At 30.5% G+C, this 19,220-nt stretch overlaps 2 protein-coding genes across 3 annotated transcripts in view; both read left to right on the top strand.

Annotated features, from left to right (window-relative positions):
- Positions 1-19,220, top strand: part of LOC126781252 (larval/pupal rigid cuticle protein 66-like) — a 271,467-nt gene that overhangs the window by 580 nt on the left and 251,667 nt on the right. The window lies entirely within an intron of this gene.
- The window catches only part of LOC126781205 (protein spire), a 156,715-nt gene that overhangs the window by 2,188 nt on the left and 135,307 nt on the right, over positions 1-19,220 (top strand). The window lies entirely within an intron of this gene.

Here is a 19,220-nt window from a genome sequence, read left to right as displayed (position 1 = left end):
TTTATGAAATGAAACGCGACGACAGGCGACACTATCATTGATTTACGAATATAGGTATGTGGAAGCAAGGCGATTTTATAATTTCAATTTTCGTCTTATTTTTTAATGGAATACTTCGGGATAGACGATGAGGGTGGTTGATATTTGTTAGTGAACTTTTTTCATGAAAAATGTCTGATGTTGCCAATTTTTAATATTTCTTGTATTAGTACAATGTGTTGATTATAAGATTTTATCTATACATGTAGTATAGACGACTCATCTTGAATGAATAAATATTAATCGATAGAAGTAAATTATAATAGTTTAGTAAAAAAAATATTTATTGTTTGTTTTATTTTATATATAATAGATATGATTTCTGATTTTGTATACTCATCAAGGTAAGACATAATACTTTGTCATATCAATAAGAAATAAAATATCTGTTGTTTTCATTGTGTGGTACGGATTTCAAGTGTCTGAAAAACTCGTCCAATAAATTGCAGGTTATCGAATGCGACCCGCTTTTCAATGTCGTTTCCGCTGCTATCGCCTTTTTTGCTCCATTTCGGTTCAAGAACATATTTATTGTTTTATGTTCAAATTCACACGGACTTTGTTCAATAAAGGTAAAGATTCTATTGTTATGGGATTAAATGTCTTCCACGCATTTTATGTTCAAATAGACTGACGTATTAAGTGCGTTAGAGTATTAATTGTTTTTTATAACAGATTATATATGTAAATATTTATATGTGTATACTAATTGCAAGTAGGATTTGATGTGTAAAAATCGGATACGCCAATACTATGACCAAAATAATAATATACAAAAAATTATTTATGTTAAAATAATTTCATTATTTCTCCTTAATCGTGCACTTGTGTCGTCGGCTGCTTGTGTGATTACTAAATTACGAATAGCTAATATCCGTTCTTAGTTACTCAAGTACATTATCATGAAATTAAAATGGATTATCGGAATCACGACTAAAATTATATTCCTTTTTCCTATGTAATTGTTAGGGTAAAATATTAATTGTCAATTTTATTCGCATTAAAATAGCATTCAATCTGACAGCCGAAGTTAAATGGGTTAAAAACAAAACCGAACGTTTCGTATTACTATTTTTTACAATCCTTAAATAACACTTATTTTTCATTTGCAAGTGTTGTTTACAAATAGCCTGCTGGTTCAACTATACTGGGCAATTTAATGTTATGCAAATTATATTAAAATAAAACTTTTGCGGTAGGCATTCATTATATTTACAATTTTACACACATTCAGTAAACAATTATGTAAATACGACCCGCACTCCATCTTTTGGACATTGGTTATACAACGGTACAAAGTTATATACATAAGTATAAACGAAAATATAAGTATTTTTTTTTACGTAATATATTCGATGCTTTTGAAACAAATATAAGTTACATATAACAAGTATATTGAGGACTTTGTTTTAATTCAACAGATAATCAAGTTTTGATCGTATAATCGGGAGTTGATGAACTCTCAATGGCGGCGAGCGTGGAAATAGTGCAAACAACGACGTACGCTCGTGTACGAAACGTATTTTATAATTACGTATTGTTGGTGTGTTCCGAGCTTTACGCAGGTTTATATTGTTCTGTCATCTCGAGAATTCGTGTTTTCTTTCCGTTTGTTGCGCGAGAAACTGTCTTGGTTACGGAAGAATTCATTGAACGCGAACTTTTTATGCAGATTTAATATTTATCGTTTTTTGTTTTTTGTAGATAAACGGAAGTTATTTATTTTAAATATTTTTATAAGCGGTATATTTCATTGTTTATCGATGAGTTTAACAAATTTATTTCATAAATCAATTTTTGATCACTTCATTTTATTTCGGCAATTAATTTTCATATCTTAAATTCTTCGCGAGCAAAAACTCGATTGCGGTTCCTTTGATGGCTGGAAATAAAATCGATTTACATAGAAATCCCTTCGCTGCCTATCAATAAATAAAAATTTCGTTCCAACGAATGGCTTCCGTTAAAAAAAAGTGACTACAATAGGTAGGACCTCTTTTTGTGTGTATTTATAGTTTTTAAACCAGTTGCAGTTGAATAGTACGTTTTTCAATATACCTGTCGATTCTGTACGCGTTTCCTAGAAAAGGTGGTCAAAGTTATCCAGGTAGCTTGTAGGAAGGGGCTTAGTTTAGAAGAGCTATAAACACATTTCAAGGAAAATCTTATGGAGTTAGTTCATTGACAGAATACAATAAATTGCTGTTTTATTGCAAGAGCACTAAAATTCAATTCACATTTCAGAAGTTAAACCTATATTTACATCCATTTTTGATAAGAAGCGTTTCATTTTAAATGTTGCACTCAAATTTGATCTTGAAGAATATATTTTTTATTTTTAGTCTTAAGTTAAACAGATTATATATTACTAGAGCCTATTTATATACATATTAAATTAAATGGCTAATCCATTAATACTGTTTACATTATCTATATATATATATATATATATATATATATATATATATATATATATATATATATATATATAATAAAGCAGTAGAAACCGCGAGTCTGTATCATTGTATCATTACATTACACGAAAATGCATTTTTAAAGATATCGTAAAAACCTACTTTTAAGCGGACGAAGTTGCGGGTACTATTATAACTTAAATTAAAAAAAAACTTATAAAAATGTATGTTATATAATTTGTTTTAGAGCGTATATCCTTCTAACTCTTAAAGAGTTAGAATAACAATGTTTTAAATAACTCGGATAGGAACAATAGACACCTAAAGCCTGCTTGTTTGTAAGAGCTTTTGTTTCGAACTTTCTTTGTTCCTTAAATTTACATTATGGCGTTATTATCGTTATTTAAACAGCCATTTAGTGCTTATTTTAAATAAATCATCTAAAAATATGTTCAAATACAATAAAGCTTAGGATACATAAAGAGAAATTGTTGTTTATGTAAAAAGTATGATTAAAATAATTAAGTTAAAAATAAAATTTCGTTCTAATAATAGATCGTTACTATACTCGTGTACCAGGCGACCATAAATATTCAGAAAGTCGTAGGCGTCATGCTGTCTGTATGAGGGTGGGTCCTGGGTTTCAAGGTCGCTCGATCGATATACTCGCTAGGCTGCCTCGTTACCCGTACTGACGTTACATCCGGGACGTAACTACAACATTTCCTATATTAAATGGCTGATGATATGCATGCATGGGTATGTCATGTTAACTTTTAATTATTAACAGTACTTAATAGGGGTTTTATATTCAACATTACGAAGTTAGAGCGTACTTATAGATACATTTTCGAAAAAACAAATTATTTGTTTATTCTGTTTCTGTGTTTTCGAATTTCTCGATGATCGGTTGGGGTGTTAAGGTGAGAAAGGTTGGAAAACAAAATCTTATTTTAAGGATAACATCATGTTATTTTAATAGTAGATTAGAGCATAAGATCTTAATAATTTAATAATCTATAAATAACTCTTTAATGAGGTGTATGGTAATCGTATTATCAGCAAATAGATTTTTTTTTAATTTTATAACTGGAAATAGAGCAATTAAGCTACCGGATAATAAATATAGCCAATAGAAGTTTAGGAAATGATGATCTTACTAATAAACTAAAATATTTAAATATGCATAATATCAATTTTAAATTTTGTAATTGTCAGTCTAAATATTTTGAATTCTCTCCTAGAGAAGGTTTTCTTTTAAGACAAAAAAATCTTGAATATTTTTTCATATATGAACAAAAATGTCATATTCACATTGTCGACTCGTCTGTACCGCATGCCTCTCGCAGTAATGCAACATTCTTAGACCGGCCGCGGCACGCGACACTGCACTCATGTAGGAACACCTTTGCCAATTATCTTCGAATGCTTACAATTCTTCGAACAAATTTATAAATAGTCTTTTTGTAAAGTGCTTACAAACGTTTCGAACTTCGAAATAACTCTAAAGCGCTGAATATTCATTTAGAAGATGGTTGTGTCTTATATTTCCTGAAGTTAAATTTGGTGTTTTAAGTTCCATGGTAGTGATTACTGCAACGTTTCTATTTGAAACGATTTTATGGACACTAACTAGCAAAATAATATCTTCATAAATACATGTATTATTACTGGTATGAAAGTAGTTGAAATTAAAAACAATGCATAGTATATCACATTTGAGTTGACTTTTGAAATGGTTTTTTAATGCCTATTAACATTTGTTGATAGCCTTTTGAAATAAAACTATAGCTGATTACAGATTATATAATAGTAGTATGATCGTGTTGCATTTCCTTAGACTTTTGTTAGCAGTAACTTTGAAATTAACGGATTGGTTTTTAAACATCATTGACCACTTGGGAATGATAATCCTTTTTCATTTTTTTCTACTTCTTTATATTATTTATACGTATGTATATGTTAAATACTAATTATATTATAAATGATTTTGTTTTCTTTATAAAAAAACCGAAATATCTTCAATCAACGCTAAAAACTACGAACAAAAGTTCCAACTAAAAAGTACGAAGTTAGTAGTTACCGTACGTGGTTTCACTCGCGTGTGCCCTCACACATGGGTCAGATTTAAATTAAAGCGTAACAGAGAGACAGGTTTACTTCCGCATTTGTAATATTAGTATGGATTATATCATTTATATTACCTTCGATGTTAAATACGCATCCAAGATTTTTTAATTTTCATCAATAATAAACATAAGATGCAAACTGTAATTAGTTTATACATATTATAATTAAAAAAAATAATGTATTGATTTTGAGATAAATAACACAACAAGTAGAGCTCATTCAAGATCTAAGTCGCTTGAAACTTCTAGAAACTCGAAAATATTGCGACATTTAAAAAATCAAATCGATCCCCGGATACCGGTAACTACGAGTAGGTAACAAACGGGAAATCATTTACTACAAAAAATAGTTTATAGACGTTTCCAATTTTATTATACAATGAAAAAGGTAGTAGTTTCTTAGTTTTATGTTTTTATCATGAAAAAGGATCAATCACCTCACTGTTTCGTTACAAAAAGCATTTCGTTCAATACAGTTTATTATCGGTATCTGTGACGCATTTGTGTGATAATGGACGACCTTTGTATTGATAAGATTTACTCATGAAAAATAGCTATGTCGAAGCGAAATATTGATATATTGTCTAAAATGTTCTATTTGTGTATAAAGTAAAATTTTGATCAAATTATGATGACATTTAATATAATTATTTACCTACGCATATAGTTTTGGTTATTGGAAATAAAGATTGTTGATATAATCGGATTATATTGAATATAAGGCATGTTCCTTGTACAAATATAAATATCGATAGTTAGTACATATATTGCGTGTTAGTACATATGTTACGCGACACTAAGTTCGTAGTAAACTCGCAAACAATCTTTGGAGCGTTTGGTCGACAGGAATCGACGGTCAGTTCTTCTATAAATATTTTTTTTAGATAACTTTCCATGACACCGGTTCATTTGGTTATTTTAACTCTGTTTAATTATTCACATCGTGTTATTGTTTCACTATGCGTTTGACTAACTAGAAATCGATTGGTACCGAATTTCATGTACCGAAGAAAGATACGTACAATATTTTGGATTTTAACAGATAGACTAGAGATTTGTGGTTTTCCGACGCCGCATGTTTGTTACATGTTTGAATGGATTAGGAGTATAAATGTGCGTGGATACAACAACGTCTAGCCGCAACCTTAGTAATTCACGCTATAACTGTAAGAGCAGTGCAACAGAGCAGAAGAATGATATTTTTAAGTAGTCCGTCTTTAAATATCCTAACAATAAATATAAAACGTATGTGCCGAAACGATTAATCTTTACAAAAACGCAAGTAAATTGAAAAAAGTTCATTTTGATTATTGTAATTACGAAAACACAGATCACAACGAGGTAGATTAACTAAATCTCTCTCTCATTAATATATTTTTACTGTAAATTATGATTAGGTTTGGCCCTCTTTAATCTAATTACTAGGACGTTTTGTTATTTCATAAACATATATTTATTAACTTAATATTAGGCAATCGTTGGCAATAATTCGTTGAACCGGAACTGAACTCCGAACGCGATGTTATGTAACCCGTGATTAACAGAGTAATGAGACCTTTTATATAAATTGATGAGCCACGGAAAGTTGGGACGGTCAAATTATAATGACTTATGATCGGAACGATAACAATGACATTTTTATGAGTATTGAGCTGTGTAATGCCATTGAAAATCATTTAGAAAGTTCAACGGGCTTTAGGAGAAATCAAAAATGAGATCGTTTTTTTAAGTAAGTAAGTAAGATTTTTTAAGTTAGTCAAACTTTTTCCATTTAAACAAACACAAACAGAAGTCGTTTCATATACTCGTTTTTGTTACATATTCATTAGTAAAACGATAACGGTGAAAGAATTAAAAAATATATTTTTTATAACGAGTCTCAGCTTCAATTGAGTCGCAATTTTTTTTTAAACATTTATACGATATGACTCGCGCGCCATCTTTTTGACGTTGATGCGCAAATGTAAACAGCTATACAAAGTTTTACAACAATATGTACAAAACTATGCACTTTTTTTCATATACATATATATTATAAGTGTTCTTCGCTCAGTCTGTCCATTTGTACTAGTGGGTACTAGTTACAAACATCTAAGTTAAACACATTTGTGACATTAATGAATTGGTTTTATAATGGCGTTTAACACATGTTTCATTAAAGGGAAAAACCTTAAAAAATATTTTTGCAAATAGATCGCGTAACAGTGAAATTAAGTGAAGCGAATTTAGGATTTGAATTCTATTAATCAGATGATCTTCAAATAATGTTTGTTCTCTGTTATTTTTTTGTCAGTGCATTCGAATAATATGGTTTTATATATTCAAGTCATGTATCAGTATGATGTTTCTACTTTAAACTAAAATAATACTTTATAACAAGATTTAAGAGCAAACAAGATTTAACATTTTTTAGAAGATACTTTCCTTTTTGACCTTTTGAGTATGCCCAGAAGGGCTTATAAACAATTAAATTATTCGAGTCACTACAAATTTTTGTATAGGTTAGGTAAAATGAAATATATAATTTTTTATTATAAATTTATTTTTAATAAATGAAATAAGTATACGTATAAGACCATAAACGTAACCTATGGCAAATTAAATTAGGATTTATTTTCCGTTCGAGCAGCGTTGAACAAAAACAACGATATATTTTTTCACATTTGTTATATACTCAGAATATACTTATAATTAAATATATATTATTATGAAATTGATTATATAACTCTAAATTTCAAAGGGATTTTAATGATCATCTTTCTTGCTCAATCACAGTACAGCTGTACCGTAATTTCATCCGACAAAGTATGTTTTCATTGTAGTTTATCGACTAAAGCACTCTGCTAAGACTCGGCTAAATCATCTCATTAATCAATAAACGCTGTTTTTCTTTACCTTCAATTTCTATTATAATTAGATTTTTAAAAATAACGAGTGCTTTGCCCTTCGTTCTTATCTTAATCATGGTATTTACGCTGCCTCCGGGTTGCTATAATTTAACCGGGAACCTGTTTTAATAGTGATTATAGGTTTTAAATATTGTCGGTTTCGTAACCGAAACGCATTCGGATTTTGTTTTTTTTTTTTTGTTTATCTAAATATATTTAAAAGTGAACCTGTTAATGGAATTCTTCCGATAAGTTACATCATAATAGAAGTATGTGTTTTGTTGACACTGTCGCGACGTCTTATTGCATAATTTGTTCTGTACTCCGATATAAAATTTATGTTACAAGAAAAATGCCTCATCGCCTGCGACACTTACGTGGCCGTAGATAGATACATTCGATTTGTCTTTTCTTTAATTAAAAATAAATAGTTTTTGAATTATGTTTTAGATGTATTTGATTTATTTGTCTCTTGTGGAATTATTACATCAAAGTGTTTTAGTGTTCTACAGATGTATGATTGTCAAGGGATAATCAATTTTCTTGTATAATCTGTGCCTTGCATGTTTCTATCTGCATCTATTGATTAGTAAATTCGTATGCCTATAAGATTTTATATGATCTAATTTATTTAGCTTAACTCTTTATTTATTGAATATAATAAATGAAAAAGTTTTGTTTGTTGAATAAGTCCTTCTTTGGCGCAGCAACCAAGAACGGATTTTTTGATTAGATCATTATGGGCCGAAGCATAACGCTAATAGTAATTTTATTTTCTATTCGTAAATCCAAAACGTTACCATATTAATAGCCGCTATATAATAATATTTGTTATCTTTCTAAGAATTATCTGTGTTATAGTTTATGCTAATAATGATTGAATACGTAGGAACTGGTTGTTAGTTAATAGTTTTATTAGCATGTATGTTTTTAATTTGAAAATGTTATGTGGTTTTATAGTTTTGCATAATTGTCTTGTAAATTCGTAAGCATGTGAAATCTAAATTTTAGATATTTTAGTTCTTTTTAACCGCTTTCTCTCATTTAACATTACGTTCATTTTAATTTTTATGTTATGTGTGTGTTATGCTAATCAAAGATAAAATTTTTGTAAAAGATAATGAACATATATTCAACTTTGTGCTGTGTTTAACTTTCTTAATTATATATGTAATAGAATTTTTTAATCAAGTGAATGTATTCTAGAATAATCCGCCTTATACCGGAAAATTAATTTGAGTTTATCTTATTTTGAAGATGTCTTGGTGCACCAGATTTTATCTGGATTGATTTCTGTTATCATTGACGTCACGGATTATATTAATATGGTCTGACAGCTTCTAAATCACGTGAGATATCATAACACGGTGAGAGGATGTGATCAATGAACAAGGTCGGAGGGAAAGTTTTTCAATATTATTAAAATTATTCCTCATTATTATACATGTCATGTATTTATATTGTAATTGCATACGCATAGCATCTCACTTCTGACAGTCTAATGTCCCTGTCATAGTAAATTTTCATGTATAGAAATGGCGCCGTCTTCATGTCCATAGTCAAAATACTATAATTTGTAAATCACTATTTTCTCATTACAAATAATTTAAATAACGATTTACTGTCAATCAAATTGATAGACAGAGGTCATAAGAACATTAAATAAGTGTATATAAAGATGCATATACCGATATATGCCTTTACACATATATTTATTAGGTCCCAAAATATATTGTAGCTTATAAATTGTTGCATAATTATTAAACAATAACACGTCAATGATCCATCCTTCATACCATGTCGTTTTATATTGAAACGAATGGCCTTGAGCTTCGCAAGCCTGCGCCCGCGCATTATTTTGTATGCCGTGTACACCGACCGTTGAATCATAAACTTCCGATTAAATATAACGTGCTTCATAAATTATTCATCAATTTCAATTTACTACTTTTTGAAAACTTCCTATGTATCTTTTTTTTCTTGTATTATGTAGGTATACTGGCAAGTGGGCCACCTGATTGTAACCGCCGCCCATAGACATTGGCATTGGCGCTAATGCGCCACCACTTTGGGTACTAAGATATGTTTCTTGTACCTGTAGTTAAAATATAAATGTTATTTTATTAAAAATAAACTTAGACATTTTTTAGAAGATTTAATAAAGTCAAACTATACTTTTTACTAAATTAAATACAATATTAGGTATTATCCATAGTAACTATAATAAGTTTTCCTATAAGTTTTATATCTCATATTATAATGCACCCCAGTATAAATATCAATATGTCTAATATATTTTATATAGTTTAATATTTAACAAATTAAATACATTTGATAATATTTTTTATATAACAAAATATATGTATAATATCATATTTCCGGCGACATGTGTTAAATGTAGGTGGAAACAGAATGGGTATCGCTTAACGGTATCGTGTATGTTTTTACATATGTTCTCTAATGTTGATTCATGAATTAATATTATAAGACTATATCAATACTAACTACGAGTCTTCGTTCGTGGCTATGCCGCACGTGTTACAGAATCCAGTGTCCAGAGCGGGGTTCAAGCTTACTTTATACCAACCAATTCGTCAAAATCGTTTAGACAGATAGACATATTTACTTTCGCGTTTATAATAAAAGTATATATGCAGCAGTGGATAGTTCAGGGTAATTTTCTTTTGTTATAAGGAAACTTTTGTGTTCACAATTCTAATTTATAAATTGAATGATAAAATGTATGCGTTGATTGATATGTGCTTGTAAAAACGTACTTCAATTTTACTAAGTAAGGGAAATAATTAAATGGCCATCGTTTCAATGAGAATACTCAAGAAATCAGAGGTTTTAATTGTTGTTATCGCTTTCATATCGTTCACAATATCCTAGGGCTATAATTTATTCGTTCATGTCATAAATCATTCGATGTAACATATGTATGACACCGTCTCATGCTCCCGCGCATATTCCCACTGACAGCTCGGGTGTAGTCGTGATTCAGAGCATTACAATAGCTTCCTTTCTCCTAACTGGGGCGTAGGCCTGCGGCCTTGCGGGGCTGCATTGTGGGCGGACGCTTTGACATTTAATATGCTCTTGCACACCTATATTTGTCGTCACATATGATGACCGAATAGTTATATATTTAATGTTCGATTAAAAATCAATAAAATGATTCGAATATTCAATTAAATGATTCGAATATTCACTGGTGGTAGGGCTTTGTGCAAGCTCGTCTGGGTAGGTACCACCCACTCATCAGATATTCTACCGCAAAACAGCAATACTTGATATTGTTGTGTTCCGGTTTGAAGGGTGAGTGAGCCAGTGTAATTACAGGCACAAGGGACATAAAATCTTAGTTCCCAAGGTTGGTGGCGCATTGGATATGTAAGCGATGGTTGACATTTCTTACAATGCCAATGTCTAAGAGCGTTGGTGACCACTTACCATCAGGTGGCCCATATGCTCGTCCGCCTTCCTTTTCTATAAAAAAAAAAAAATAATAATTTAATGTTGGAAGTCGTTTATGGAACAACGTAGTAAATAATTTTAATGTAATTGTTGTAATCATAGCTAGATTGTGCTCAACTGATAATGTTTCATATGTTATCATGCTAAGCGCATGTTGTTGCAATGTTTATATAACGTGTTATTATTATTTTATTGTTATAAAAAACTACCTTATTATATTGTAAATTGTAAGTAAATAAATAGAAATATATGAAATAATAGAACTATTAAATGATGGTGATATATCTAAGGACATAATTATTTAAAAGAATATATATAAGTATAATGAGATTGCGGTCGACGATCTAACACTTCATGAGGTGCCCGTAATGCGACGTGCGTTAACCAGACGTAACCACAGAAACGTAGCCACAGGAATATTGTTACTTTTTCATTTCTTATAATAATTGGTTAGAAATAAAACCACTCGAATAAGTGGAGAATGTAGAGATAACTGAATATTATAACGAACATGCACACGATAAAGCGATTGAGGATATTAAAGTAAACAGCATTTAATTTAAATGAAAAAGTTTTTAATTATGTAACAAAAATAATATAGCTATATTTATAAATATAGCGACCATTTTTTGTAACGTCTAACCTGAAAAAAACTGCTTAACATAAAACTTATATCGAAAGATGCAGCGTATTTCGGAGGATTTTCATCCGCTTTAAATTTTAGACGAATTCCACGTACTAGCTATTTTATACACCAAACAAAATTGTAGGAATGATTAAAACAGAAGAAGTATATGTTTATTTCTATCAACTTTATGAAAAATTCGCTGGTGATGTATTGCCTGAAGACATGTGAGTTGACACATGTAACAAGATATAGACACAGAGAACACAAGGACGGACACTCACCGATGCATGTTTATGCGTATTGCGCATTAATTTCAACCTAATTTAAAACAAATTAATCTTTTTATTGTATACATAAAAATATTTGCCTTACATAAAGTTAAAGACATTTGTTACAGGCTTGTACAACCGATAGTAATCAAATGTAGGCGAAAAAGATGCGACCATTTTAAGAATCTTCTATTCTTTGATGACCTTATTAGGTTCATACATTTAAGATTAACGATTCCGTTCTCGTTTCGTATTCCTAAAATGATATCCTTAATGTACAAAGTTGGCTCAGGATTCATGCAAGGAAACGAAGCAAGCCAAATAGGATACATTGGGTGTAAGCCAAGAGTTATGACTGCAACGCGTTTGGACGAGCGCGTTGAAAAAAAATCAATATAACAGCAATTAGAGAAAATGTATATGTACTTATAATAAAAAATGATGATAAAATATATATGAATATTGTGAAAGGTGCAAAGATATTTTCAATTTCTCTTACGAACGTTAAATTTATCTACTTTAGTTAAATGAGTCAGCGAGTCGCTGGCTATTCATTATAATGTCAATGTCAAGTAAACAAGCTGAACGGTCGTTAAGTTTGAGAGAGCGCGGGAGGTAACTATAGCATTGCGTAAGAGGGTTGCGATTATACCGATGAAGCCGGTAATTAACCTTGAAATTAGTTTAAAAAGGCTTTTAACGTTCATCGTAAACATGTTTGACATGGCTATAGTACATATTAACATTAAATACATAACAACTGTCTAGACTTTCTACTGACGTCATAATAGCCATACAATTGATTATTTTAAAATAAAACTTGAAAAACTAATTTAAATAACTAATATCACGGATGTATGTATGTAGATTATGAATGAATTTCACTGACCAATAAACTAAATGAATTGCTTTTACTTTAATTTAATAGGTAATAAAAAATAACGATTTATTTACGACCAATATAATTATAATGATAGATCTACCGTAAAATTTGAAGTTCAAATTTAGAATCAATGTAACTCATTTTTAAAATGACCGTTACATCATCGACGCAAGCATTTTGTAACTTTGTAGTTGCCACCTACTCTCTGTCGATGTCGGCTTGTCTCTGATTGTCCTCGTCTTACAATATTTATCTTCAGCTAAACTAAGGACTTTTTTTAATAAAAATGCAATAAAATTTGTTTTCAAAATTACCTTGCTTGACTAGTAAGGATAAAATAAGTTAAAACGAAAATAAAAACTTCTAGTAATTACGTGGTTAGAAGAAAAAAACTTCTTCGCACTTAGAACATCTTTTTATAATGATGAAACCACTACTAATCTAGAACTAGACTCAATCAGTCGTGACAATTTATGGTATGTGCATTGACGTAGTTTTTATGCCTATCTATAACATGAGAACCTTTTTAAAAAAATTGTCTTTGTTAATTAAATCAATCAATCAAGGCAGAATTAACATGCATTAGCTAGTGCAACGTCTATATTTGACAGCATTTAATTTTTTTGACAGGAATTTTTCATTTAAATATAAAATATAAAACTGTTGCACTTAAATTCGACATTGAATATTCGCTCTCATTATAATTACATACTGAACCTTTCTTTTAAAGACCTGTTCCTTCGCGAAAAATCTTTAACATAGAGAAGTGTCTTTCAGCGTCATTAATAGCAGTAATATCTTATCTATCTTTCTAAGGCTCAATTATCTTAATTTTCGTTCCAATTGTGTTACTTTCTATCGTAGTGGCATCGCTGCGGTTAACGGTTCGTCGCTTTGTCTTCGAGATGAATCGTTTTGCCTTCAATCGGCCCTTGCGATACGATGCGACTCATGCAACTGCGACCGTTACGTTTGAATGATTACTTGATCATACGTTTTAACAAACATGTCACATTTTCAATCAGTAAACTCTAAGTTGCATTCATTTGAGTTAATTTGTTTCGCACGTTCGTTTTTGATATCGCTTGCATTTGATTGAGAAATTGTTGGCTATAGACTTTTTATTTTATGTAACAGTGTATTACTTTTAGGTCTTTATCCACGTAATATTTGAACATGTAATATTGCAAATTTAAGTTATAACTAAGTCTTTATATATGTATCTCTTACATATATGTTATTTAATGAACATGTAACAATTTGTTATCGAGCTATTACGAGTACCTTTACAGAATATTACTTAACCTATGTATTCTATTAATAGTAGCTACTTAGCTGTGACTCGGATATTGATTATCATTTCGTTTGTTGATATTCGAAAGATAGGCTTGAAGTAGGCGCTTAAAGTTTTATATTGAAACATAGAGAGTCTAGATAGTCCAGTTAGCATAGACAGATACTAGTATATAAATATATAGTTCAAATCAAGGTTTCATAATCGTTACCTGTGTTTATAATAATATGTCTTTTGCTTGGAGGTGAAGGAAAACATCGTTATGAAAGAGTCGGATAGAATTCTGTCCATCACAAGGAGGCATTTGCCCACCCGTGTTACATTAAAGTATTTTTACTCACCCACCCAATTTCATAGATCAGTAACTCAGTGTAACTATCTTTTATTTTTATAAATAACAAAGCAAATAATTGTTTCGTCAAGGTCGGATGGGCAAGCTTTAATTACGAAACAGCCACCGCTGTTAAGGTTCAATGTCAATGTCGCTAAACGCTTGCATCTAGAGCACATCGTAACTTGGCGATCGATAGATATGGTTTAAGATTACATTCGTTTATTAACACTTCTGAAGTAGATAGTTTTTGTCTCGTGACTATTTAATCATGGTATATTGAATGTTCATCGTAGTGTTGTACTTTAAATTTAAAATGAAAATCATCGAAGGTATGTTTAGTTAATTTTAAACAGATAAAATATATAAGTATTTATAAGATGTGCTTTTAAGGAATGTTTTTCAGTTTGTGTTTTCTGTTTTTGCAGATTGTTATATTTTTAAATATTGATTATATCGAATTACAAAACGAAAAACATTTACCTTAAAACGATATTAAAAACAAACAAAACCTAAATGCTGGAGGTACAATTAAAACAATATTCCCGTTGCCTTTCAAAAGATGAATAAATTAAAAAAACGATGTCTCCGTTGACAATTTTTAATTACGATATTTTGTTCCACGCGCACAAAGTCTACCTTCCCACAGTCAGTTTTAATAACATTTTTGTATGTCATATTATCTCTTTCCTTCTTATAAATATAAACAGCGTTAGAGAAGGATAGAATAGAGTCAGCTAGAATGATGCAACATATTATACTCTGCACTTGCCATTTTCTACGCTATTAAACTTTGTGACGAATGCGCTGCAGTCATTGTAAATTTTGATTGAAGATAAAGAGGGCAGTAGCCTTGGAATGATACGAAGTTCAACACAAAGACGAAATTAAAGTAAGCTTTACGAAGATATTAAAAAATTTTATAACAATATAAGAACAGTTAACAAGTAAAAAAGTATAGGACTGTGCAGAAATTTTAGGTAAGTAACAGCCTGTTAATGTCCCACTGCTGGGCTAAGGCCTCCTCTCCCTTTTTGGGAATTTTAGGTATGTATACAAAATAATGTTTGTTTGTATATTTGTATTCTAATCATGTATGCGTTGCTAAATAATTATCAAATTGTGATGAAACTTTGAGGATTTGTTCTGCGTACGCGTGCAAAAGTCCTTATCCCAAAAACAAACGATATTTTTTTCGTCTATTAATATTTAAAACGTTATATGTAGAACTTTGTTCTACTCGGCTAACCTAACAAGGTGTAAAAGTTGTTTATAAAAATCTAAATCCTAATGTGAAATGAAAATCTTTTCTATATATTTAATAGTAAAATTGTTGCTTATAAAATGTAAAATTTTACATGGTTTAACATTAATTCCATACATAATTTATTATGCTTAAACAAAGGCACTGGATCCCATGGGAACTTTCGCAGGTAAGGGCGTTCCGCGCCATGACCCTACACCCCGTTCTTGCAATAGCCGCTTAATAAAACATGAATAAAAAATATTTCAAATCTAGATTGTACTCGAACTATGGATATATATAGTGTTTTCAACAATGTCTGCGAGTTCAAACTCGTCACATCCTTTTGAAGTTTAAAGTTTGAATATACTTAGGTAAATTATTTTTATTTGAACAGAAACATCCTAATGAAACAAATATGTCGCGTAAGAAGTATCCATGTTACCACGTAATGAAGCTTTGTAGTAAACCAAGCGATTTTTTTCTTAGAAGGAAATAATCGTAGAAAAATCTGCATTTTACGTCTCATTTTCATTCATTGCAAATTTCGCACTCTAATTATAGCAAAACAAGACATTATGTAGAAATATATTGATATTAAAAAGTTATATACGTTGATTTTGAAAAGTTTGGTTGTTGTATCGTACATTTTATAGCCACATAAAATAATGATTATTATAATTAAGTTAACTAACGGCCTCTATATGTCCCGCTGCTGAGCTAAGGTCCAGGGCCAATGTTCGGTTTGAAAAGCTTACTCCACCACGCTGCTTCAATGTGGGTTTTTAGTACACATGTGGCACAATATAAGTGAAATTAGATTATTCGTGTGATTATAATCACAATTTGTGATGACGCACATGAAAATTCAGTGTGGCCTGCTCGGGATTAAACTAGCGATCTTCGTTCATCATCATCTCAGCTCACATAAGTACATCACTTCTTATCCCATCAAATAAGACTGCTAAACTTATAATGAAGGTCCAAAACATGTCTGAGTATTTACTATAGTTTTATCAATTATAATAGTTCCAAATTGTAACCATTTGTATTGTAGTTGGTTTGAGGTCTAAGAGAGTTAGTGTAATTACAGACAGGAGTGGATATAACAATGACTTTTACAATACTAATGTTTATAAGCAGTAATTACTTCACATTAGGTCGTGTATATTCTTAGGTCGTCTTTGAAGTTTGACTGAGTCAGTGTTTTAATTATTATTGTGAATAAGTTGATGACAGCGCATTGATTGCGAGTTAAATTCAGTACCACTGAATTTTTATGTGCAAAATTTTTGCTTATAATTCATCTCCTGCTCGGTTCTAAAAGAAACATCCATGTGCCTAGTAATAATCTGTCACATATGTACACCAATCTATCCATTGAAGCTGCGTGGTGGAATAAGCTCCAACCATTCTCCCCAAAAAAGGAGAAGGTCTTAGCCCAGCTGTGGAATATTTACAAGTTGTTATTTCATTTTATTTAATATTGCAGTATGTATGTAAAATAAACAAATCGTTTTATAAGCATATTATGTTTAATAAAATATCGATATATCCTTCATTTTAAACATTTGAAGTAAGCAAATGAAAGTCGGTTCGCTTTTCCCTTTTCGCCATAAAGAGCGAACGCGTTCGTCGGTAACGATTTAATAGCGTTGTTATCTTTTTTTGAGATTTTTTTCAATTAAGAATAAGGGTTAATTCGAAACGGTAAAAATAATATTTACAAAAAGTGGTACAAGTTTTTTAATGTTTGCGAATTGAATCCACTTGAAACAATCGACTTAAAGCGATTAAGTTTGTTATTAATTTGTCTGTTACCTATGTGTATTATTGCTCGACTTCGCACGCTATAAACGTAAAATTAGTTTTACTCCTTTGTTACTTGCTTGCATTATCCGAGTACTTTCTCAGATATAAAATATCTATCTATCAACCCGTGGTCTGCGAAAAAAATGTCTCAATTTTTAAAAAATTTTATATTCTTCATTATACATATTCATTATTGGCCATAAATAATAATATATTTGCTTCTTTTTAGTTGCTTAATTTTATATTTTATTTTTTTAAATCAGTTATAATGACAGTAAAGAGTAAAAGTTGAGACTTATATTAAAAAAGGGAGTACATTGAAGATGAAATAAAAATTGACATCTGCCAAACAGTAAAGTAATATTAATGAATACTAGTTCACCTACATTTAATTAAAAGGTCGTATAATATAGTATATCATATTGTATTATACGAAAAACATTAAAAGAAATAGGATGCTTCTCAGGAACTGTTATTCTGTGTTTGATAACATTTATTTTATGAATAAATTTAAGCAATCTATTCTTTGGCGAGTTAATCTTGAATCATTGGCGAATCAACCGACGTTCTTTTTATTTGTTTTTGGATTCAATAATAAGGCGACCGTTTGGAATGTCTTCGGATCATCTTTGAGCTAGCTGTTTGCCGTTAGATAATAATTAAGTAGAAAGCCTTTCTATGTTAGAGCAATACTCGTCTGTCCAAAAGTGATTAATTTATATGGTATCTTACTGCGTAACTATAACCCGCGCATACAATGTATGGATTACGATTTTATTTTAATTGATATTTACATATATTTTACTTATGCACTTTTTTACTGGTGGTAGGGCTTTGTGCAAGCTCGTCTGGGTAGGTACCACCCACTCATCAGATATTCTACCGCAAAACAGCAGTACTTGGTATTGTTGTGTTCCGGTTTGAAGGGTGAGTGAGCCAGTGTAATTACAGGCACAAGGGACATAAAATCTTAGTTCCCAAGGTTGGTGGCGCATTGGATATGTAAGCGATGGTTGACATTGCTTACAATGCCAATGTCTAAGTGCGTTGGTGACCACTTACCATCAGGTGGCCCATATGCTCAAAACCTTCATAGTATTACTAGCTGGTACGTGTCTGACAGTTTCACTCTAATTGGGTGGGTGATCTCATTAGCTAATTACCAGAATAGTTTACCTGATTGGCTGACTTTTATGGCTATAAAGAGTTGAAGGTAAGATCCTTTCTCAATAAACCTAGTAGTTACTTAGATTACGTCGTACGAATAAAGAAATTATGTAGCATTATAACACAAAAGTATAATATAATCTATATTATATAGTATGATTTGTGTATTATTTATGTTGTTTCTATATAAACAATATTTGTTCAAAAGCAATCTATATTCGTTTGGAATTTAAGAGCGAAACTAAACCTGATTTCGAAACGTACAATAAATCTTAAATTGCTATTTAAATTTAAATAATCACGAAATGTTTTTATTCTAGAAGTTATATTGTTCATTTGAATGTAACTGGTTTGATATATATGCTTCTTAATTTTGTATATCATTATAAAAGATCAATTTTAATGAATGTGTTCCCATCGAACATTAATAAGGCAAAATAGTATTTCTAGAAATACCGCTACTTAACTGATATCGGTTTATTTACTCTTTTTATTGTATTATTATTATAAAATAATTGCTAATTTTGATGTGAAATATCCATTAGCGCATCACGGGCGTATGGCAAACGGCGTGACGTCATTTGCTCTGATGAATCTCTTCTCTCTTTCCGATCCGATATCTTTGTACGTGGTGCGTGAACTATAT

This window comes from Nymphalis io, chromosome 3 (assembly GCF_905147045.1).
Source record: "Nymphalis io chromosome 3, ilAglIoxx1.1, whole genome shotgun sequence".
Classification (NCBI taxonomy): Eukaryota; Metazoa; Arthropoda; class Insecta; order Lepidoptera; family Nymphalidae; genus Nymphalis; species Nymphalis io.
The sequence above is the reverse complement of the archived record's forward strand: the minus strand, read 5'-3'. Positions and strand labels throughout refer to the sequence as shown.